Below are 24704 nucleotides of genomic sequence, written 5' to 3'. Positions count from 1 at the left end.
AGTGCTCACAGACCTTATAAAATTTTGAATAAATACTAGCTTTGCAGGATTTTAAACTGCCATAAGATTTTCCAAGTCATAAAATTGGAGAAAAAAACTTGCAGTTTAGATTGAGGAAATGGATTGTTTCCAAGTGCTGTATCATAGTCCCATGCTGTATAACTAAATTGCTTAAATAAGTTGAAAGCCACTAAGCTATTTGCAATTCTCACTGTTCATGTTCTAATGAAGGATAATAGCTTTAGATAAGCTTGCTACAGTATATGCCTTATAAAATGTACACAAAAACACACATATACACACACACACAAATAGGGTCAGTTTTTTATTGGTTTCAGATGCTTTATGATCTGTTGCTAAGGTTACATATTTTCTCGGCTATTTTTGAAAGAACTTCACTTCGATTTTATTTGGCATGTTCATGTAACATAGGTCTGATTATCAGGTGCAGAAATAGTCTCAAATATATATTCACTGTTCTCTGCTAGCATGACACAAGGAACCTTTACAGATGATACAGGTCAGGTGGGCAAGAGGTATGAGATGCAGTGCAAATGTTCTTTGTTGCAAAAACTTTCATCAGTGTTTGCCAGGGAATTAACATCTGCTATAGTGATAAGACATTATGCACACATACGCACACAAACACAAACACATACATACTGGTGATATTAGCAGAGCATTCTACACATTAGAGAGGCGGTGAGGTCTGCTCCTCCTAGAGGTGTCACTGGAATACTGCCATCCTTCCAGGACAGCGCTGAGCTGATCACAGGCCAAAACAATGTCAGGCCTAGGAGACAAGCCAGTTGGTCCTTTTTCTTTCTTTCTTTTTTTTGTCAGAACATATGAATCACAGCCATATCTGTCAAATAATACTAGGGCCTTCCCTGGAGGTAAAACATGTTACATGGAGGTAAGTCCATGTTACATGGAGGTAACACAACAAAATACCTTATGCCACCAGATTTGAAATCCTGGGTTTAGAAAACTTAGAACTCGGCCGCCTTCGACAGGACCTGTGTTTAACTCATAGAATCATCTATTGCAATGTCCTTCCTGTTGAAGACTACTTCAGCTTCAATCACAACAATACAAGAGCAAACAATAGATTTAAACTTAATGTTAATCACTTCAATCTTGATTGCAGAAAATATGACTTCTGTAATAGAATCATCAGAACACGTTACCTGACTCTGTGGTCTCTTCTCAAAATCCCCAAAGCTTTAACCAAAAACTCTCTACTATTTACCTCACCCCATTCCTAAGAGGTCTGTAAGGGGCGTGCATAAGAGCACAAAAGTGCCTACAGTTCCTATCCTATTGTTTCCTTTCATTATATCCAATTAATATAGTTATTACATACGAATGCTTATATATATGCTTATATATTATATAGTTATTTTCATGCTTATGCTTATGCTTATATATACTATTGTGACAAAATAAATAAAATAAATAAATAAATAAAACGTTGGCCTTGCCTGACTGCCACACAAATAGAAAATTGCCCAGTTGGACCCAGATGCTGCATTTGATTGTTCAAAATGGCGTTCATAGATTCAAAAAGCGAACCCTAGAGAAAGGATGATGATGATGATGACCCTAGATCAGCGGTCTTCAACCGTTATGACTTGGTGGCCTGGTAGGAGGGTAGAAGAGGGGAACTGGCTCATGCAATCAGCGGGCTGGTACGTGTGTGTCCCATTTCCAAACCAGCCACTGCCTGGTATTGGGCCATTGCCTGGGGGCCAGGGAACCCCACCCTAAATATTACAGAAGCCTCAAATGGTTTCTGGTTGAAAAAAGACAAATCCAAAGATTGTTGTTGTCAGTTTGATGTTGGAACATACTATATTGCTGAACAAATCACAATTCCACTTCATAAAAATCTCTTCTTGTGAGATGAGTTTGCTTTCAACTTTCATCCATTTCACTTAGATCAGTCCTCCTCAAACTGTATATGTGAACTAAATTCCAAAATTCTCAGCTATTTGTAGGACTACGGTTGAGAAGACATATATTTTAGGGTTTTTTTTCATGGATAGTTTGATATTCAATTTAAGGAGGCATGACTGAATAATAATGCTCCTCATACATTTCTCTTTCACAGTTGATTCTCAGAGGACTCCCATATAGTATATTCATATACTTTATTTAGTATTTTTTCCTTAAGTTTGAAGTCTACAATAAGTCTATCATTTAAAAATATGTATTCAATAGATACATGCAATTCCTCTTTTGGAATTCACTGAGGAGCATTATATAAAAGATTTTTTAAAAAATGTTTTGTGATTCACAGATTATTTTTTTTTTGCCTCAAGTTCCACAGACTTCTGATGTCATTTCTTTTCCCAGTTGATCAGAGTTTTTGTTAATATTCTGGGAGATTATGAGGGAAGGAAAAGGCAGTATAAATGCAAGAATTTAAAAAAGAAACAGAAGCAAGTAGTAAAAAATACTTATAGTATTGATAAGAGACAATTGTGAAGAAAAGGAACGTTGGTATTACTTGATACGATCCTTCTCGTTGAGTGGAGGCAGCAACCAGGAATGGGTTGTCCTCATCTGCTAGCCAATAGGACTGAGACTGTCAAAGCTGCGAGGACACGCCTACACCAATGGTCCCCAGCTTTTGGCAAAGGAATAGAGATAGCATCAACATGTGAAGGTCAGAAAAAAATTATACCCCAAAGGACCAAGGGTCAGCCCTTAACTAGGGTGGAGCTGCCTCCACTCAATGAGAAGGATCATATGGAGGTGTTGAATAATATTTAAGAACATATTGATACTTGTTTATATTTCCCTCCATCCCAAAAGATAAAACAACATGGATTTAGGAAAGGTAACAAAGGATAATTTATATTTATATATTCAACCGATTAGCATTTGTTGGGATTCCGAGATGAGGAACCATAGGAGGTCTCATGTTCTTAGAGAAGTAGTGTTCATTGAATGAATCTGAGGTAGAAATTGAAATTGGAAGGTTTTATAATTGCAGGAGTAGCTTTCTATTGTGAAAGCTGTGTCTTTGATTTCAGCTCTTTGTTTCATTTCAATCAGATTGACTCCAAGTTCCCCCTATGGTTTTTACCAGACATTAGGGTAAATAAATGTATTGATCTTGTAAGAAGTTGAAAGGATTTTCTTAGGGGGTATGCTACTCTCACTGCAACTCTGTTTTCTGGTGGGGAATATACACTATTTGAATTGCATACTATACACTGTATTTGCATTTACGTAGGATGGCAATTTAAAATCCTTCTTGAAGGGGTTTGGAATGATCTGAAAGTCTTAAATCACTTTGTCTCAAAACTGGAAAAGTTTAAAAGAAAGTTGATGTATAGCTTGCCATCCACATTGCAAAATAATCCATTTAGAGGTATTTTAGGGTGTATCATTTGTGAAATTCTGTAGATTTTTTTTTTGAAGGTTTCTTGCATGTTCTTCTTTTATCCACTGATTTCATTTGGGATGATAGATAGATATTGTGATAAATATTTCAACTGGGTAATCTGAAACAACCTTGCTTATTGATTTCATCAATATTTACAAGCAGCTGCAATCTGGATAATATGCCACATTTTTGCATAGAGAACATAGTTGAATAAACATTCATTCTTTTAAAGGTTTGTTTTGGAATCAAAATAGGTGAACCTGTCAACACATAAACTAAGCATTGCATTAAATTTAGTTGTACGAGAGGCGAAAAATACATATTTCTCTGTGATATGTTACTTCGTATTAATTACATAGGGTTTTACTTTTTTTCCCTTTTGTACACCAACCAGCATCATCACATTGTTTGATTTGACAGCCATATAAATGCATAAATACATGTTTGTATATATGGCTTGCAGTATACATACACAAAAGACTTCCTCCTCATAATTCCACGCTATATAATATTCAGTTTATATAACACCAAATAGCTGGTGGTCCGGAAAACTACAGAGGGATCACAGGGAAACCATAAAAATATTTTTGTAAATAAAAACATTAGGTTCCTTGCACATTCTACAAGTGGAAAAGTGGGTTATATATTGAATGAATGAATAAACAAATGAATAAATAAATACATTAATAAATGATTGAAGCCTGGGAAATGGGCTCCTTGTCAGTCAACAGGAGTACTGATTTACCACCAGCAGCACAGGGAAACAATAGCCAATGACTTAACAGCTGGCCATCAAAAATCCCAATCTAACAATAAGAAGTCACACCCAATCAGGCACCACATAAATACTACACATAGAATAGCCCAAAGCACACATTCAAGTAAAGAGAAGTTCTCTGAAGATGGGCATGAGTTATAAAGCTCGGAAGGCTAAACCTCTAGTCCCAGTGACTGATCCAGATTGGATCCTGCAAAATTAATAAATAATAGTATTCTCATTTCAAGTGGCAGCAGGAATGCTTAACTGCTTTGCTGAGATATAAATGAAAATCATATCACTTCTCCTTTTCTTTAGAAAATCTGGCCTGTAAGTTTTCTTTCTTTAAATGATCCATTAGGAAAACATAGATTTTAACCTCAGTGCAATAGTGCAATAAGATGATTAGTCCCTTCTATGTGCCCATATTTAATTTTGCTGCATTTTCATAGTGGGCCTTATGAATTAAAAATATTGTTAGACAAGAGATTCCATAACTTTTCATAATAGTGCACTCACCATATTCTTTATGTTTGCAAAATCATGCTAGTAGAATTACATCAAATGCAAACATCTACTTTTTGAAATGTTAGCAAAAGAATTTAAATCTTCTTGTATATACATTTTTGCAGACTGCACAAAACATTATGCCTCAGTATATTTTTAAAAACCTTTTTCCCAATATCAATATTGTAGATGGGACTATGCAGCACTTCAGAGTTGAAGGCAAAAAAGGTGCTTTGAACATGTCAGGATGCACATGTAGAATCCTCCTCCAACTTCTTAAATTACAACATTTCTCAGTATTGTACTTTAACACACACAAAGACCAGAAAAAGACATTTTTGCTTTAAGAACCTATAGACAAATGTTACACTCATATTCCTGCATACTCTGAAGCACTTCTTTTTCTTTGAATCCAAAATATGGCACAGCCCTGCCAGCCTTGTTATTCAATTTCTGATCAGTTTTTTCCAGCCGTTTTACTAATTTATTACAACTCAAGCTACATCTACTTTATCTACTCTTCTCTATTAGGCATACTATCAAGTTTTTCCCCCCATTCAGTTTATCTTTTATATAGTATTGCAAGTTCCCACAGGTAATTAATCTTTATTTAATACTCTGTTTTCATATTTTTTTTTCAGGTTACTACTTATAAGGAAACCTGATTATTTCCTAATAAGAGGAAAGTTAAGCTTTACTGAGTTACAAAGTCTTACATTCAAACTACTTAAACTACTGCAGCTAAAAATTAAAAGAATTTGTCATATGAATATTTATGTATACATAAATATAAATAACTCGCAGCATAGGCTTTATTTTTTTTAAGAAAAAATCAAACAATCAAACTTTTGTAAGATTGTCTTACCAGGCTCTCAAATATTTGATATTTTTACTTTTAGATTTAATTTTGAAACAATTCCCATTTTTATTCTCATTTCACTTTTAAAAATGTTACATTGATAAAATTTAGTTGATCATTGTATTATAAATTTAAATTATAATACATCTGAAGAGTATGTATTTTTTCCATCTGAAAACTTATAATCAAATAAATAAATAAATAAATAAAATTTGCTGTAATTTCTTATTTTTAATAAAGTACAACTTATACATTAGGTAAGTTTTCTTATAATGCAATGTATTTCTTAGTAAAGCAAGAGAATTTTTTCACAAAAAGTTTCTAAAATTAGTATAGGCAAAAAAGGAGAGACAAACTGAAAACATTAGTATTAATATTGCATCCTGATTTTTTTCCCAAAAATAAATTTTAGGAACATTGTTTTCCTCTCAATAAAATAAATTATACAGTGCAATGAATGGTTCAAAAGTATTAATGCCGAACTGCTCCAAATAAAATTTTTAAAAACATTTCAAACTTATCAAGTGATTTCAAAAATAGTGTGAGATACCTTGAATAAAGAAACATTTTCCTTGACTTAAATAGTACTTCATATTTTGCAAAGAAATACAAGACAGTAGGTCCTGACACACATGGCAGGTAGAATAGGTATTGTTAATTTAACAACCTCAGTGCCAACAATTTCTTCTTTCTCTTTCAAGTTCACATCTCATGTTACAGTATATGCCACTAAATTGAAAGGCAAGAACAGGAGATGACACATTTATTATACGCTGGTTTCATTTCACATGTAACACTGGCCAAAAAGCACCTGATTTTTTTTAATGCAGCAGTTGAAATTCCAAAAAAAGTCCCCTAAAATTTTTGCTAATCCTTGATTTTTGAAAGTCCTTAAATGAATTCTTTAAGTATTTATATGCCAAGAATTCAGCAATTTAACATTTGCTAATTCAACAGCAAAATCTTTTAAAAGATAATATACAAACCAATTATTTTTTGTCATATATTAGTGATACCTTAATGGAATACAAAATGTAAGTCCTATTTCTATCTTAATCATTTAAACCTGAGAACTTTTAAGAACAAATGTTAAATGGAATCAGTTTCTTTCAATTCGGAAAACAAGAATAAATTGTTTCAATGTGGTAATTAAAGTCATTGTAATTGAAAAGTATATGAAAAACTCACCAAAATGAAAGCAGTAAAAGCAAAATCCACTTTCTGGACAACCTGAAAAAATAAATATATTTTAAATGTCATATAGTTACAGATTTTGAAATATAATGAACAATTATTTATTAAGCATATGCATATCTAACTAGGTGTACTGTAATAACCAAAGGAAAAAGGAATAACATACACATATGCATACACAGACACACACAGGTGTATAATACTTAATGTACCCAATTTCATTTTTGACTGCACTAGTCACATCTGGGAATCTTATTCCAATTTTATCTGACAGCTGATTAGAAAGACTAATAGCTTTGGATTTTGGTATCTTCTGGTTCTGGTTCTAGCCAGAAATGGTTCTACCATTTCTGGTGCTGCAGTGCCCCACAAACAATGTACACAACCTGGGGATCCTTCTGGACTCATAACACCTGCAGACAGCAATCCTGGCTAGGAAGGTCTTTGCACAACTTCATACTGTGCACCCATTGTGCCTGTTCCTGGATCCAGGGCCCCTGTTCATGGTTACTCATGCCGCAATGAATTCACGGTTAGACTATTGGAATGGGCTGCCTTTGAAGAGTGTCTAGAAATTTTAACTGTGTCAAATGCAGCACCATGAACCATTTTGTGTGTTTCTCATACAGCACAAGTTACAATATATCTCTGCTGTGCAAGCTGCATTAGTTATCAGTTTGATTCCAGGTCCAAGTCAACATGCTTTAAAGCCCTAATGACATGGGTTATTTGAAAGACCACCTTTCTCTGACTTCACCCGCTGATCCCACAGAATGGGCATGTTACAGATTCCATTATCTAGGGCTGTGATGGCGAGGGCATGCGTAGCCATATCAGTGGGCATGCGAACTCAGCTCCGGTGCACATGCGCGTGCTGGCCAGCTGATTTTCAGGCCTCCTGGGCCCACCAGAACTAGGGAAACAGGCTGTTTCCTGCCTCCAGAGGGCCTGGGTGGTGGTGAGGAAGGCCCGTTTTTCTTTCTTACCTGGCTCCAGAGCCTCTCTAGGAGTCTGGGCGAGTGGAAAACTGCCTTTCTCACCCCTCCCCAGGTCCTACAGAGGCCAGAAATGGCCCGTTTACCAACTTCCGGTTGGACAGGAAGTGACTTTTTTGCTGTCCCCAGCCCCCCCCCAGGGCCTTTCTAGGAGTCCCTGGAGGAGTCCCTGGAGGCTGGGGGTAGCAAAAAAATCACTTCCTGTCCAATTGGAAGTTGGTAAACGGGCTGTTTCTGGCCTCCGGAGGGCTTCCAGGGAAATGTGGAAGGCCATTTTCCACCCTCCCAGACTCACAGAGAGGCTCTGGAGACAGGTAAGAGAGAAAAATGGGCCTAACAGTGTCAGGGGGGTGGGGAAGGGTTGTGTGCGCATGCGTGGGGGTGGGGCGCACAGAATTATGTTGGGGGTGGAGAAGAGCTGCGTGTGCATGCGCAGGGAGCGCACAGAATTATTGGTATGGGCACGCACACACGTGATCCCCTGCCCCCCTCCCCTTCCTGGCACGCAATGGCAAAAAGGTTAACCATACTGATCTAGGGGGCTACAATTGATCTTTTCTGCTTGGGCCATGGAATCTTCTCCCTTCTGAAGTAAGGATGGCCACATTGCTTCTATGTTTCTGAAGGTCTCTCAAAACGCGGTTATGGCAGTAGGCCTAGGGACACTAGGGGATAAGTAGATTAGTGACTTGGCTCCCTTACTATTAACATCCATCCATCTAATATTCTTGTTTAACTGTTTTTATAATTTTTAAATATTTGTTAATGATAATGATTTTAAAAATTTCTTGTTTTAGTTTTGTTGTATGCTGCCCAGAATGATGACAGAGAGAAAAGAGAGGGGCAGGGAGGGAGGGAGGGAAGGAAGGAAGGAAGGATAAAGTGAAAAAATTCTGGATAATAAAAATAGAAATAGAAGAATTACTACATAAATAAGAACGCATTAAAATACCATGCATATAGAAGAAAACTGATAATTGACAGCAAATGCAGTTAAAAACAAACTAAGGAACAGTTTGGATTAAAGAGACTTATAAATTGAAGGACTATTTTAATAGAAATTAAACACAGCAACATCAGAGAAAGAGGAAAAGAATCAAGGAGTCTCCTATCTCACAAAGGGAATTAAATATACAGATAAAAGAGGTGGGATGACATTTAATAGAGGGGATGATGGAAGGATTATTTCATCCAGGACTTTTCATTTCATTATTCCTCCCAGAATTCTTTTTCATATTTTCCATTAGCGTAAATCCCCACACTTCTGTAGCACTCAGCAACATTTTTTGTACTTTGATCTAGCACCATCCTCTTTCTACATATCTGCTTCCCATTCATTGTTTTGGAAACTAATATACCATCTGATATTTTTTCACATAGGATTTGAAATTTGTTTTCCAGTCATTCCATTTTCATTCTTATTTCTTTCTCTTCTTTCCTCTTCTTTCAGATCCATTTTTTCTACATTCACTCTTGACACCTCATTGTCACTCATTCAATGTCACACATTCAAAGCTTCTTTTCCCTTTTGTTTCCATTACCAGTTCCATAAATATTCATAATAAACAATAGATCATTTTAGATCTATTTCTATTAATTTGCTCTTTATATGTATGCAGTATTTTCTATCTTTTTTTTTTTTAGACAATAGAGTGAATATGTGTTCAGAGCAGAATTTTAAAGCATGTTCATTCTTGAAATCCTGAAAGAAGACATAACAATATCAGGAAACTTAAGAATCCAAAGGAATGAAATTTTCTAATATAACCACAGTCTTTGCTTATTATTTAGGCTGGTGTCTAATTCCAAATGCAGGATAAACAACATTTTTATGGCCTCTGAATGACCCAGAGGTTATAAGCATGGATGTGATGATGTTATAGAAGAAACAAAGGCATTTTATTCTACTTTTTGGATGATTACTTTATTCAAAATAGCTATTTTATGCCTATCAAAGACTCAGTGTATCTTTTTAAGCCTTGGGTTGTTTTTTAAAATATGCTGAAAATCAGCAATTTGCTACCATATTTCTCTGATATGATTGAAAACCTGTCAGATGAAAAATACATTAATGGATATCTTGGACCCTGATGTCCTATCAAAGCAACAAACAGGATTTATTTATTTACAATATTTATATATTACCAGTCATAGGCTGCATATCATTAGACATTGAAAGTTAGTTGCAAGGAATCATATGAAGGTCTCAATCTATTACTAAACCTATGTTAAGCCAGTAAGAGTATGTTAATGAATATGTGAAGCCATTCAACAAAATAATTGTTATTACTATTTCCAATACAGTACTATAATATTATTATTAAGCTTAGCGTGTGTATATGAATTGACAGTTTTGCAAATAACTGGATTTGAAAGGCAGTACGGATAAGGGCATTTATAGCCCTATCAGGAACATCTTAAAGGCTTAAATCAAGAATTTTTTTTCTAAGCTTGTATGTCAACTGCAGAAAGCTTGGTGTTCATGACAGGTACTACTGTATGCACAAATCCATGTATGCTCCAACTTACATTTACCATTCAAATCCAGATCTCTGCACTGTCCTACAGACCACTGGTTATGGACATATGCACTCTTGAAGAAATAGTTACGTTTTTCAAAGCTGTACACCTGGCTTAATAGTAAATTATGCAATATATTTCATAATGTATTTTAAGTATTTAATATTTGCACTGTTAAACATTTCACAGACTAATATTAAATTGTTTTCTTTAAAATCTCAAGCTAAATAAAATAAACAATGTAGCTGATGTCATCAAATGCAGGAAACACAGGACTTATGATTTGACAGCCATTGTAGCCAGTTACCACCTTTAAAGCACTCCATGGCATAGGACCGGGTTACTTATGGGACCGCCTACTGCCACCAGTAGCCTCCCATCAACCTGTGCGCTCCCACAGGGAGGGCCTCCTCAGGGTGCCATCGGCCAAACAATGTTGGCTGGCGACCTCCAGGGGGAGGGCCTTCTCTGTGGGGGCTCCTGCCCTCTGGAATGAGCTGCCTCCGGGGCTTCGTCAACTCCCCGACCTCCGGACCTTTCGCCGCGAGCTGAAGACTCTTCTGTTCCATCGTGCAGGGCTAGCTTAAATGCAGTCTTTTAAATGGGGTTTTATTCTTATTTTAGTTTTTTAGGCCATAAATTGAATCAATTTTTTACATTGTTCTTAACTTGTATTATATGTATTTTTTACTGGCTGTGAATTGCCCTGAGTCCTCGGGAGAAGGGCAGTATACAAATCGAATAAATAAATAAATAAATAAATAAATAAATAAATAAATAAATAAATAAATAAATAAATAAATAAATAAATAAATAAATAAATAAGGAAATGATTAAGTTTGCTTCATACTCTCCATTTTTAGAAACTTGTATTTTTTCCCCCTAAATACAGTACATTTTAATTCTGAATTTAGTGGGATCTTTTCAAATCTAATGCATCTAATTTGAAAACTCATTCTAATATAAGTTATTATTTTTCATTTTTGTGAGTTATATATATTTGACTATAATCATATGCAACTCAAATGTTTCTCTAAATAAAATTCTAGTTTTCAAGGAAGAAAATCTCATTAAAATAGCCAAAATCTATACCTATTATTTGTTTTAAATTATTCTGCTTGGTGGAGAGAACTCAGAATTTACCATCAAATACAATAGGTTTATTTTCTTTAGGAGACTGTAAAGTAGCATCACATAAATCACAGGGAAGAATGAATCATAAAAGGCAACTTTGCTTTGTTTCAAAATCAAGGAAGTTGTAAACAGCCAATGGAATGGGCTCCCCCTCCCCAAATAAAAGGCATACAATTGCAATCACTCTGGGAAAGCAAATTAAAATGAGTATATAACTGATATTATTTACAGGGTGGCAGAATCCTATTACGTCCCACGAAATCCAAACATATGTATTTGACTCTGCTCTTAATGTGGTCTTAGGCTAAAAAAATGGATTAATTCTTGTAATTATAAATGGTAAACTGAACAATTTGTACAGGTCTGATTAGGGCTGCGATGAAGGAAGAAGGTAAGTAAAAGCCTACCTTGCTTATGATAGAATTAATTTGAATTAGGTTCTCTAAGCTTACTCTAAAATAAAACAAAAACCACAACTCTCTCCTTCCCATAGTAAATTATCTCTGTTCTCTACTCCAGTCCCATCCATACCTTCAGTCACAAATTAATTGGGCCTGAGCAGTAATGGTACAAAAACCTCAAAGTGAACATGCCTACTTTCACTCTCTTTCTGCATCCTTTTCTCAAGGGGTGACATAACAGTATTATAACACACTGCTCTGATTGGGAATTTGAATCTGTTCTTTCTGTTCGGTATCCTTCTTCTTGAAAAATTGATTATATCCATGTCAGCCCGTCAACTGAACTCAGCTAGAAAGAGGAAGGCTTCAGGCAGAGATTTGTTGTTTTGTGGTCAATTACGTTAGAAAGAGATGAAAGGGGACCTAGACTGGAAGACAAAAAAGTCTTCAGAAAAACCCAAGATATCAAAGGAATAAATTGTCACTTCCCATTAGGTTGTCTTCTTATGTCTAATCGTGGAAAGGATGAAGAAGAATGGCAGAAAACCCAAGGGATACAACAGCGAAAATTCAAAACACCTATTTGGATAGATTTTATTTGTGAAAAAGTTTTAGGAAAACGAAAAAAGATTGGGAAACATATAATATGGCTTTTACTTATGGTTATACTCATTAAAATTCTGGAACATTGACTATACATAATATTCTATGTATTAGATTATAATCTATATTCGAATGTTATATATTATCTATATAATATTGCTAAAACAGTAATGTATTGCTCCCTATATTAGAAAGGCTTATATATAAATGTAGAACTGTAAGTGTAGTGGTTAAGGCACCAGGCTAGAAACCAAGAGAATGTGAGTTCTAGTCCTACCTTAGGCATGAAAATTATCTGGGTGACTTTGGGCCAGTTCCTCACTCTTAGTTCATTTCACCTCAAAGGGTTATTGTTCTCAGGGAAAATAGGAAGTGGAATATTAGCTATGTTTGCCACCTTTAGTTATTTATAAAAATAATAAAGGAGGACAAAAAAAACTTTTTAAAAATTCTGAAAAGCTGACTCTTTAAAATTCAGTTAAATTCAACACTGTAAATAAAAATATATTTATCGATATTTGAATATAGTTATCAAATACTTGAAAAAAATGCCTGTTTCTCACAACAAGGAAACATTAAACTAAACTGAAGTTAACATCGCTGTATGCATTTCCAAGGTAAAAGCAATATATTGAAAGGGGAAGAATATAAAATCTTCGGAAGGATTTTCCCATTCAATCCAGATAAGATTTATTAGTAATACTGTAGGTAATACAGTACCTACCTACAGTATTTTGGTGACCACCAAAATCATGTTTCCTATCATTTTTAAATTGCTTTAATTGCAATAATACTAGAGCAACTAATAGATTTAAACTTAATGTCAACCGCTTTAATCCAGATTGCAGAAAATATGACTTCTGTAACAGAATCATCAGTGCTTGGAATACTTTACCTGACTCTGTGGTCTCTTCTCATAATCCTAAAAGCTTTAACCAAAAACTTTCTACTATTGACCTCACCCCATTCCTAAGAGGACCATAAGGGGTGTGCATAAGCGCACAAACGTGCCTACCGTTCCTGTCCTATTGTTTTTCTTTTCTTCTTCCTATATATATATATATATATATGCTTATACCTCCTAATATTTACTCATATATGTGTTTATATACTATATAATCTTTTTGTATGATATCTACATATATTGTTGTGACTAAATAAATAAATAAATAAATAAAAATAAATAAATAATTTTTTTAATCACTGACTTCTTGAAATGATTAGGGATATGATTTAAATAATCTGCTAAAAGAATAATTTGGGTCATTTGTTTATTTCTCTCTTAATATTGATCACATGACCACAGGGTGCTGAAATGATTGCAAGTGTAAAAAACAATGATAAGTCACTTTTTTTCAGAGCTGTCGTAATTTGAATGGTCACTAAATGAACTGTTCTAAGTTTAGGACTACCTGAGATAAATCATGTCGTATTTTATGATCATTTTTGCCACGGTTATAAAGTGAATCACTGAGGTTAAGTGAATTACACGATCATTAAGTAAATCCACCTTTCCCTATTGACTTTGCGGAAGCTGACTGGAAAGGTTGCAAATGGTGATCATGTGACCCCAGAATGCTGCAACTGGTGTAAATATACGCCAATTGCTAAGCACCTGATTTTTGATCATGTGACCAGGGATATGCTGTATTGGTTCTAAGTCTGTCAGTTGTAAGTTTTTTCAGTGCCATTATTTCACATGGTCATTAAATGAATGATGTAAGTCAAGGACTACCTCTATATATAGATATATCACTGCCCTATCTGTGGAAAAATAAGTGGCCTGAATCATCCAGAAAGTTTCCATGTCTCTCTATTGCCAATCTAACACTTTCACCACTAAATGGTGAAGTATCTCATACTGTAAAAAGCTATAAATTTCAAGTAGTATTTTAAATCTAATTCCTCTGTATTATGAAAAATAACAGACAGAAATATTTTTTAAAAAATTCAAAAATTATGAATATTGGTTTCAAAACATTGTTAAAAACACTCAGAAATCTACAGATAGAACTCACAAATGAATAATACTAAGTTAAAAAGCTAAAACTGTTGGTATATTGCTATCATATGATAAACTTTCCAAATCTACTCTATTTGGTGAAATTACCATTTTGTATAGACTCAGTGGGCCTTAGAAGAGGGTAATTATGTTCATACAATATTTTAAGTAACTTAATGTGATTTAATTCTAAACTATGGGAAAGTTAGAACACTGCTAACAGATTGAGAACCAATATGTACATTTCCATTTTATAGGAAATGTGGCATTGAATCAATAAATGAATGGTTTATTTACTTGACATTTAAAAGCAGGAATACATATAAAATGCATTATAGACTTCAAGAAAAAATTAGATAGCAATTAACGTAGAACTATTCTGTCATATTGGTACTATTTCTATGCGGTTTCTTCAGAATAAGTATTATTTGTTTTAGAATTATTAACAGAAGCAAGTACATATGTAATAGAGAATATCAAAACAATAATTATTTGACTATGTCTAATCTTTCTACAAATGAGTGAGGGTTTTTTTAAGATATTAATTTAACATAAACTCAGTATATTCTCAAAACAACAAAGATGTGGCATATCATTTACTCTCAATCTTTTCTTTCAACATAAAGATATGTAATTAAATTATCTTTTTCAATATTAAAATATTAAATACTTGGGGGTACAATTCAGCAGAAAGGTTCAACTGGGATTAGTTATTTCACCTCCAGGATTGGTTTTATTGTTTACTGCAAGAAATTACATAATTTTTTTAATGTAATTTGAGAAAATACAATAAACCATTTGCAATACTCGACAGATGTTTCTGAAGAACTTAATACTATTTCAAAACCACAGGTAAAATGTCTATGTTAACAAATGGTAACAAAAGTGATTAAAGTGAAAAAACAAAATTGCTAAAACTGGGGAGCATACACATTCTGTTTCAGTTCTTTGGGAACTTTTATCAAGACTTGGGACTTCTCAGAGCCCTGGGTGCAAATAAATAGACTCAATCACAAAACAAGTGGCTATTGTTGTTTGGCAGAAGAGGTACTACTGCAATACATTAGGAAGCACTTTAGCTTCAGATAGTCTTCAACTTACAACCGTTTGCAACCTCTTCCTAGTCACATGATGAAAATTCAGACATGTGGCATGTGTTTATAACAGTTGCAATCTTCTGGGGTCATGTGATCACCTTTTGGACCTTCTGTCAAGCACAGACAATGGAGAAGCCAGATTCATTTAACAACCTGTTACTAACTTAACAAATGCATTGATTCACTTAATAATTGTGGCAAGAAAATTGGGGCAAATTCTAAAATGGGACAAACAAATGTTTCACTTAGCAACATAAATTTTGGGCTCAATTGTGTTTATTTTATTTGCAGTATTTATAGACTTCCAACTCCATAAACAATTTATAAATAGATTATTTATAAATCGAATAGAAAATAGAATATTTTAATAAATAAAAATATAAACCACGGCATTCATATTAAAGCAGGGGTACTGAACCACCACCACCCTGGTCCCTGGTGCCCAAAAGATTGGGGGGCACTGTATTAAAGCTACTATGCAAAAACAAAACAAAACCGTACAATTATTCATAAAAATAATTAAAAGCTCTGTGGAAAAGTTTTCACTGCCTTCCCAAATGCCACTTGGATGTTCAGAGATTATTTATTTATTTATTTATTTATTTATTTATTTATTTATTTATTTATTTATTTATTTATTTATTTATTTTGTCACACAGTATATATATAGATATACTGTTCCACCATGATGAGACAAACGGAAAAACACTGGGCTATTACTCTGCCTTCTTTTCATACTGCAACTTGAGATAAAAACAATAGACAGGTCAGTTCTACATGAAGGAAGCAATTGTGCAAGTAGTAGTCATTGATCCAGGAAAGGCTTTTTAAGCCTTTTTAAGGTCTTAAGTAGCAGTTTGAATTGTACTCAGAAGCCTACTAGAAGCCAATAATGCATGTGCTCATAATGATGTTATACGACACTGGCAGTTCTCACACACCATGTGGACTGCTACATTTTTCACCAATTGTAGCTACCAGGTAGTCTTCAAAGAAAACAGTATCAATAGTTGATTCTAGAGGTGATAAGGACATGGGTAACCAGCAGGGTTTCATGTTCCAAGAAGAACAGTACATGAGATAAAGCTAGGGACAAGACCTCTAGGCAACACCACCAAATAGTAGTACCCATAAGGCTTTCATTTTATGCCTAGGCTTCAGTCCTGAATGAAGGATAACTTCTTGACTTCTTTCAGTACGTAGTCCTGCCATTTAGTCAACAACTTTATCTAAAGAAGAGGTTTTATGTAGCTGCCTAAATTTGCTAGAATTTGGTATGTTTTGTATGGGAAAGGTCTACCACAACCCACTAGGGAGGAAGTAATCACCAGCCACTTCCCCCTCCTCCTGCTTTACGAAGAGGCCACAGAGGACTTGGTTCTAGCCCATTTGATTATGTGATGGATTAGACAATTAGACAAAAAGGAACATGAAATTCAGTTTCCAACATATATATTCTGTGGTTAATAGAACTTCTCCATTTTGTGGCTTTCAAGCTATATGACTCTATGTTACATTCCACTTCCGTTCACTCTTCTGGTTTATTTTTATGGGTTCAGGTTGTCTATTCAGTTGATATTTGTAAATATCAACTGAATTGTATATTTGTTCAAATAAGTTATGTAGTCATGCAGTTCGATGTTGTTTGATTATATTACTTGAGAATGGAAGAAAAATTTAGGTTGCTTTTCATTTTTAGTTGTTTCCTTTTTCAGTTCATATTTCTAGTTCAAATCTAAATGCTGTTTCTTAAGTAGTTACTTCAATTAAAAGCCTCAAGTATGCTACTCAGTTATGTTTTGTTTACATCTCCATTGCATGAAAATTTTGTTGTAAACTTGTAAACATTAGAATTTGATATAGATGTGTTTAAGTGTTGCATAAAAAATGTGTAAAACAAGAAGGCAGATGGTACAATACTATTTATTTATTTATTTATTTATTGAATTTATATGGCTGCCCAACTTAGACAATTATGTGTTGTAAATTTTGTACCCTGATGAAGGTATCTTTTTCTTTTATGTACACTGAGAGCATATGCACCAAGACATTCCTTGTGTGTCCAATCACACTTGGCCAATAAAAAAAATCTATTCTATTCTATTCTATGTGATGTACAAAACAAAAATAATCAACTAACACATAGAGAAACCAACCTGTACTATAAAAACTGATTAAGACTATAAAAAAAGAATCAGAGTGTAGGAGAAGAGCAGACTGAGCCTGAGGGAAGGGTCAAACACATCATCAGTCTTGAGTCCCTTCACGTCCACAAGAACTCAACATCCAGCCCACCTTGAATTCCTATGACTTTTATCTACCACCAATTTGCTTTGACTGTTAGTAATTCAGATTCTTGTAGAGAGATTCAGCATACAATAAATTCATTTGAACTGCCTGGACTCCTGATTTACTGCACTTGATACACAGCTGATTATTCTATAATTTATCAAATTGGAAACTCCCCAGATGCAGAATGCGGGTGGAAGGGACTAGGTGATCCTTGGCCCAATTAACTGAGAACCCATGGTCCTGGAGAATTTGGACGGTGGTGGAAAGATCCCGTACTGCCCCTGTCTCTGATGAGGACAGGATGAGGATGTCATCGAGGTAGGCTTGAAGCCTTATGGGGAGATTGCGGATGTGAGCAAGCAGGACCGACATGAGTTTGGTAAAGACTCTGGGGGCCAATGACAATCCAAAGGGCAAGGCCCTGTACTGATAATGGGAATCGTTATAACAGAAATGGAGGAATCTACGGTGGTCATGTGAGATGGGGACATGGAGGTAAGCCTCCGTCAAGTCAATAGACAAGAGGTAGTCCCCTGGGCGGATGCACTCCAGGATGGTACATAGGGAGAGTATCTTGAACCGGAGATAAATGATGTACTGGTTCAATGCCTTAAGGTCTAGAATAGCCCTCCAGCCCCCCAACCGTTTCTTAACTACGAAGAATTAAGAATAAAACCCTTGCCTGCACTGGCTGGCGGGAACCGGCTGAACAGCCCAGATTGAAAGGAGATGGAGTATGGCTGAATCAACCAGCGAGTGGCTGGTGCAACTATTACAAACCGGGCAGCGTAAGAAAACTGTAGGGGTGGTGGTAGAGAGGAATTCGAGGGAGAGGCGCCGCCGGATTGTCTCCCGGACCCAGAGATCGGTGGTAGAAGCCTCCCATTGTGAAGAAAAATAAGCCAGCCGGCCCCCAAAGGGATGTTCCAATAGGGAATTATTTGAAGTGTCTAAACGATTGCCCCCGGCCCCCGCATGATGACCTACGGGCTGAGAACCTCGACCCATTCTGACCTGTCCATCTCATTGGGAACACCCTCTGGAAGAGAAATAGCACTGGGTACAGGGAGCGAACCCCCCGGATTCCTGGCCATGAAATGACTGGGGACAAAAATAAGGTTGCTGATGGACCTCGTCTCTTCATGACAGGGAAGGCAGAATTTTTTGTTTGTCTTTGGTCTCTACCAAAATAGGATCCAGAAAGGCTCCAAACAAGTGGGCTCCCGAGTAGGGGGAGGAAGCCAGATGACATTTGTTGCTGGCATCTGCTTCCCAGTGACGCAACCAGAGAAGTCGATGGGAGGTTACTGTCGATCCAATTGACTTAGCCGAGAACCTGGCAGCATTGAGGGTGGCATCAGCCCCTTAGATGTCTGTGCCTTAAACAGAAGGGACCGAAAAACCTGTGGCTTGAAGATTCCCATGAAGGATGGCTGGTCGGGGGCCAGGCCCTCATCATCCAAAAAGGCCAAATCTCTGGAATCCTCATCCTCTGAGATAGACCCCTGACCGATCAAATTTTTTTTTTTTTTTTTTTTTTTTTGTTTACATTTATACCCCGCCCTTCTCCGAAGACTCAGGGCGGCTTACAATGTATAGGGCAATAGTCTCATTCTATTTGTATATATTTACAAAGTCAACTTATTGCCCCCCCAACAATCTGGGTCCTCATTTTACCTACCTTATAAAGGATGGAAGGCTGAGTCAACCTTGGGCCGGGCTCGAACCTGCAGTAATTGCAGGCTTTGTGTTCTTAATAACAGGCCTTACCAGGCAGAGCTAAACCGGCCCTTAAAATCAGGAGATTGGTCCCTGTCTCCCGAGAGTCTGCTGCTTCTAAATCCTGAGCGTGGCTTCTGCAGAAGAAATTAGCCCCCCTGGAAGAGGGTCCTTGTTGAAGGCATTGTGCCACCCCCTGGTGCATGGCCTCCGAAATGAGGAGTCCGAAGGAGTTGGGAAGCTGAAGGATCAGCTGTAGGGGCAGCCTACTGTCCAGTTGGGGCCCCTCTACAGACAAAGCAGGCATGGACGACATGGGCCTGGAGCCCAGAGGTATGTCCCCTGATGTGGTCTGTAAGTCCGCCTCTGATAAAGTGCCAAATAAAGGAGCTGTTTCCCCCTGAGGAGGGAAGTCCGAGAATCTGGCCCGATCAGGGGACCAAGACTCTGTTTCCTGTGACAATGGGGCTAGGGGTGTTCCGTAATGAAAGGTGCATCTGGGGTAGCTCTAGGAGGAATAATTCCCCTAGCTGGTGAGGCCACCTTACTGTCCCATTCAGTGGCTTTGTGGAAGACCTTTTACAACACTTTGTGTCGATGCTTTTCAATTCGTGACCCCTTGTTGGACTTGGAGTGGGCAGAGGCATTTCCCCGGGAGCTTTTTGGCATTAGTGCTGTCAATGTGCCCTCACCAAGGTCACTGTAATGTCGGCCTCTCTCCCCGGATGAAGCTCCCCAGTCGTTCTTAGGGCAACTGGCATCCGCCATTTTGAAATCGTCCCAAGAGGGAGCATGCCAAAAATAGTAGAACGGTAACAACCGTTACTTACTGTGCCCCTGAGAACGCTCTTGTCACTGTCAGCTTCCACAGAGTCTGTGACAGAACAACCGCTGGCCGGAAGGCCGCAAGTGCGCTCAGTGGCAAGGGCAATTGCCCGATGAGTTCTAGAGAGCTGCAAGCCTCCGTTTCAAGTACCCTGATGATCACTAGCCGATTGGTTAGATTGATCCAGGAAGGCTCGGAGTTCCTCAGACTTTGAAATTTGGCTGAGGGGCTGAAAATCACTAGCCACACAGGCATCAAGTGCGATCAGAAGGTACAGGACTTTAAGTGCCAAGGGCGGCTGCAAAGGACAGTCCCTGGAGCAGCAGCCACCCAGTGACGCAACCAGAGAAGTCGATGGGAGGTTACTGTCGATCCAATTGACTTAGCCGAGAACCTGGCAGCATTGAGGGTGGCATCAGCCCCTTAGATGTCTGTGCCTTAAACAGAAGGGACCGAAAAACCTGGGGCTTGAAGATTCCCAAGGAGGATGGCTGGTCGGGGGCCAGGCCCTCATCATCCAAAAAGGCCAAATCTCTGGAATCCTCATCCTCTGAGATAGACCCCTGACCGATCAAATTTTTTTTTTTTTTTTTTGTTTACATTTATACCCCGCCCTTCTCCGAAGACTCAGGGCGGCTTACAATGTATAGGGCAATAGTCTCATTCTATTTGTATATATTTACAAAGTCAACTTATTGCCCCCCCAACAATCTGGGTCCTCATTTTACCTACCTTATAAAGGATGGAAGGCTGAGTCAACCTTGGGCCGGGCTCGAACCTGCAGTAATTGCAGGCTTTGTGTTCTTAATAACAGGCCTTACCAGGCAGAGCTAAACCGGCCCTTAAAATCAGGAGATTGGTCCCTGTCTCCCGAGAGTCTGCTGCTTCTAAATCCTGAGCGTGGCTTCTGCAGAAGAAATTAGCCCCCCTGGAAGAGGGTCCTTGTTGAAGGCATTGTGCCACCCCCTGGTGCATGGCCTCCAAAATGAGGAGTCCGAAGGAGTTGGGAAGCTGAAGGATCAGCTGTAGGGGCAGCCTACTGTCCAGTTGGGGCCCCTCTACAGACAAAGCAGGCATGGACGACATGGGCCTGGAGCCCAGAGGTATGTCCCCTGATGTGGTCTGTAAGTCCGCCTCTGATAAAGTGCCAAATAAAGGAGCTGTTTCCCCCTGAGGAGGGAAGTCTGAGAATCTGGCCTGATCAGGGGACCAAGACTCTGTTTCCTGTGACAATGGGGCTAGGGGTGTTCCGTAATGAAAGGTGCATCTGGGGTAGCTCTAGGAGGAATAATTCCCCTAGCTGGTGAGGCCACCTTACTGTCCCATTCAGTGGCTTTGTGGAAGACCTTTTACAACACTTTGTGTCGATGCTTTTCAATTCGTGACCCCTTGTTGGACTTGGAGTGGGCAGAGGCATTTCCCCGGGAGCTTTTTGGCATTAGTGCTGTCAATATGCCCTCACCAAGGTCACTGTAATGTCGGCCTCTCTCCCCGGATGAAGCTCCCCAGTCGTTCTTAGGGCAACTGGCATCCGCCATTTTGAAATCGTCCCAAGAGGGAGCATGCCAAAAATAGTAGAACGGTAACAACCGTTACTTACTGTGCCCCTGAGAACGCTCTTGTCACTGTCAGCTTCCACAGAGTCTGTGACAGAACAACCGCTGGCCGGAAGGCCGCAAGTGCGCTCAGCGGCAAGGGCAATTGCCCGATGAGTTCTAGAGAGCTGCAAGCCTCCGTTTCAAGTGCCCTGATGATCACTAGCCGATTGGTTAGATTGATCCAGGAAGGCTCGGAGTTCCTCAGACTTTGAAATTTGGCTGAGGGGCTGAAAATCACTAGCCACACAGGCATCAAGTGCGATCAGAAGGTACAGGACTTTAAGTGCCAAGGGCGGCTGCAAAGGACAGTCCCTGGAGCAGCAGCCACCCACCTGCTGAAGTGACAAGCAGCAGGCCTTCTGGGAGCGCGTCAGGGCAAGCCCGTGGTCACTTCCCAGGATATCTGCCAGCCGGCAGACCAATGCTGAACAGCCTTTAGCAGGGTCGGGAAACAAATCCCTTCACGCTGGAATGAAATCCTTCCAAAATGACAAGAAGAATAGTGAAAAAAGCAATCCAAATTTCTGGCTGGAAACGACACATCCGGCCCTGGCAGGACCAAGTTGAAAAGCTGGGAAGAAGCAAGTGGAGGCGGGGCTTGAAAGACAAATCTGCAGACTCATTCCAATAGGCAGCCAGGAGGTTTCACCCATGCCTGACTGCCGTTTTCCCCAACATAGAGAATGTGCCCTCTCTGTGTGGAACAGACAAAGATATTCTTGGGAACAGGCAGTTGCCAGAGTCAAAGTTAATAACATAAATTTAATTTAATGGGCAAATCAACCATTAATATTCATTGTAACAGGGTTTTAAAATAATTGTAAACTTAAACCATTTTTACTACCTAATTATTATTCATGTAAGAAAGTATTAGATATTTTAGATGTGTCATGTTTCATATTTACAAATGGGGGGAGAGTAGAGAAAAATGAGCAGATGCTGAACATCAACTCAACTTTCCCAAATCAAACCAGAAGTTTTAATTCTTCTTTATCTGATTTCTTACATTCTCATAATACTGCATTTCATTAGCTTTTTAAAGTATTGTTTTTACTCTAAGAGTAGAGTACAAATTCACTGGAGACCTTAAAGCAATAAAACTCCATCCCTCAATTTAATATGCCAAGAAAACATGGTTCAATTATAACTAATACATATGTAGATTCAAACAGAAACTTGTATTATTTGCTATTGGGAACCTTTAAGAAGGTCATTGTTCCTGATCAACACATTTTTTTTGTTTCCTTTGATAAAGTCACCACCCAGAGTCTTTTGAGAGTGAGTAGCCTAAAATGCTGCAGATAAAGAAAAAGTGAAATAATTTAGTCAGAGACAAACATAATGTGTAGGAAACAAAACAAAGAAAGATTAAAAATATGAAGCACATAAAAATAATTTATGAACATGCCAGGCTTATTATCACCTGGGTGTGATAATAAGGTTCAATGCAATTTTTTTAAAAACAGGATAACATTATCTAGTAGAATATATGAAAATTGGTCCTGCAGTCTTTGCCATATAGTGATAAACATGATGTATTGAGAAATCATGACAACCTTGAAATGCTATAACCTCTTCCATTGTCACTTCTCACTAACTGAAATTTATATATGTATGCATACTGTCAATTTGTATTTCACCTCTATTTACAAGCATGTTACCTATGAATAAGGAATAGTAAGCAAACATCACTCTTAGTAGCCATTTGATTCTTAATTATTCTATTCAGTCCTCTTTACCAAAAATGCTGACAACCAATTCCACATTTTAAATTAACTATGCTTATCATTATGGGAAAAAATCATTTTGATAGATTGGAATCGCCTTGATTTTAGTTTTAAAGTATGACTTTGAGTTCCAGCATAAGTGGGGTATTCTTCTCTTTCCATGTTAACTATTCTATACGTATATTTATACATTTGGTAGTGTAAGCAAAAATGTTCAGCATTTAAACATTTGCTTAATTGATACCTAACATTTTGAAGGCCAAAATAATGTTTTTGTCTTGCTTTATAATCAGTCTAACTGCTTACCAAGGATAGTATATATTTTTCAGCTTCGTTCTTCTAGGAGCACGAAGCTAAAAACACCAGCTTGAAGATGACGAGTGAGACTTTGTCGAAACGTCGCCAAGACACTTCTAATTTTACGTGGGAGAAAACCCAAATAACCAAAAACCTACATACAAACACTCTCGAAAACCTCAGAAAACACACACACACACACACACACATTCACGTAAAAGAATTTTAACATATGTTACACTAATGGATATCTACATATTATTTATTTTAAAATATTTATTGGAACCAAACTTTTAGCTAATATTTAGAGCTGACTGAGAGATGTTCAATAACCAAGTTCTTGAAGCTCTATTTATGGGACCCCGAAGTTTCTGTGCCTCAAAATATGCTATTTTTCTAAAATAGCTATGCATTAAGTTAAGAAGCCTTCTGATTTGTTTATATTCTTTAAGTACTTCTCTCCTGCCACTATCATTCCATAGTTTTCACTTTTAGTTCTAGTGATAACCATTTTACAGCACAAAGAAACATTCAAGTAACTTAAAGGGAATTCCCAATCTCTTTCCAACCATCTGAAAAACACACACAAAGCCAATTTGACATAATAATCATTTTAGCATAGCAATGGGCAGAACTATATTTAATCTCCCAAACACTATTTTGAAAAACTGCAAAGCACATCCTATCACAGCTATCAAACATCATTTGTATACACAGCAAACGAGATAACTATGCTGGATTTCGTATCACAGTTCACTAGTTGAACGCTTCCCAAGCGT

At 37.4% G+C, this 24704-nt stretch overlaps 1 protein-coding gene across 1 annotated transcript in view; it reads right to left on the bottom strand.

Moving 5' to 3' along the window:
• Positions 1 to 24704, bottom strand: part of PTPRD (protein tyrosine phosphatase receptor type D) — a 1472813-nt gene that overhangs the window by 1279105 nt on the left and 169004 nt on the right. The window contains exon 3 of the mRNA XM_058166456.1: positions 6709 to 6750. The gene's annotated coding sequence lies outside the window, so the exon portion shown is untranslated. The remainder of the gene's footprint in view (positions 1 to 6708; positions 6751 to 24704) is intronic.

This window comes from Ahaetulla prasina, chromosome 2 (assembly GCF_028640845.1).
Source record: "Ahaetulla prasina isolate Xishuangbanna chromosome 2, ASM2864084v1, whole genome shotgun sequence".
NCBI lineage: Eukaryota > Metazoa > Chordata > Lepidosauria > Squamata > Colubridae > Ahaetulla > Ahaetulla prasina.
Note: the sequence above shows the minus strand (reverse complement) of the source record. Positions and strands in the feature narration are given on the sequence as shown.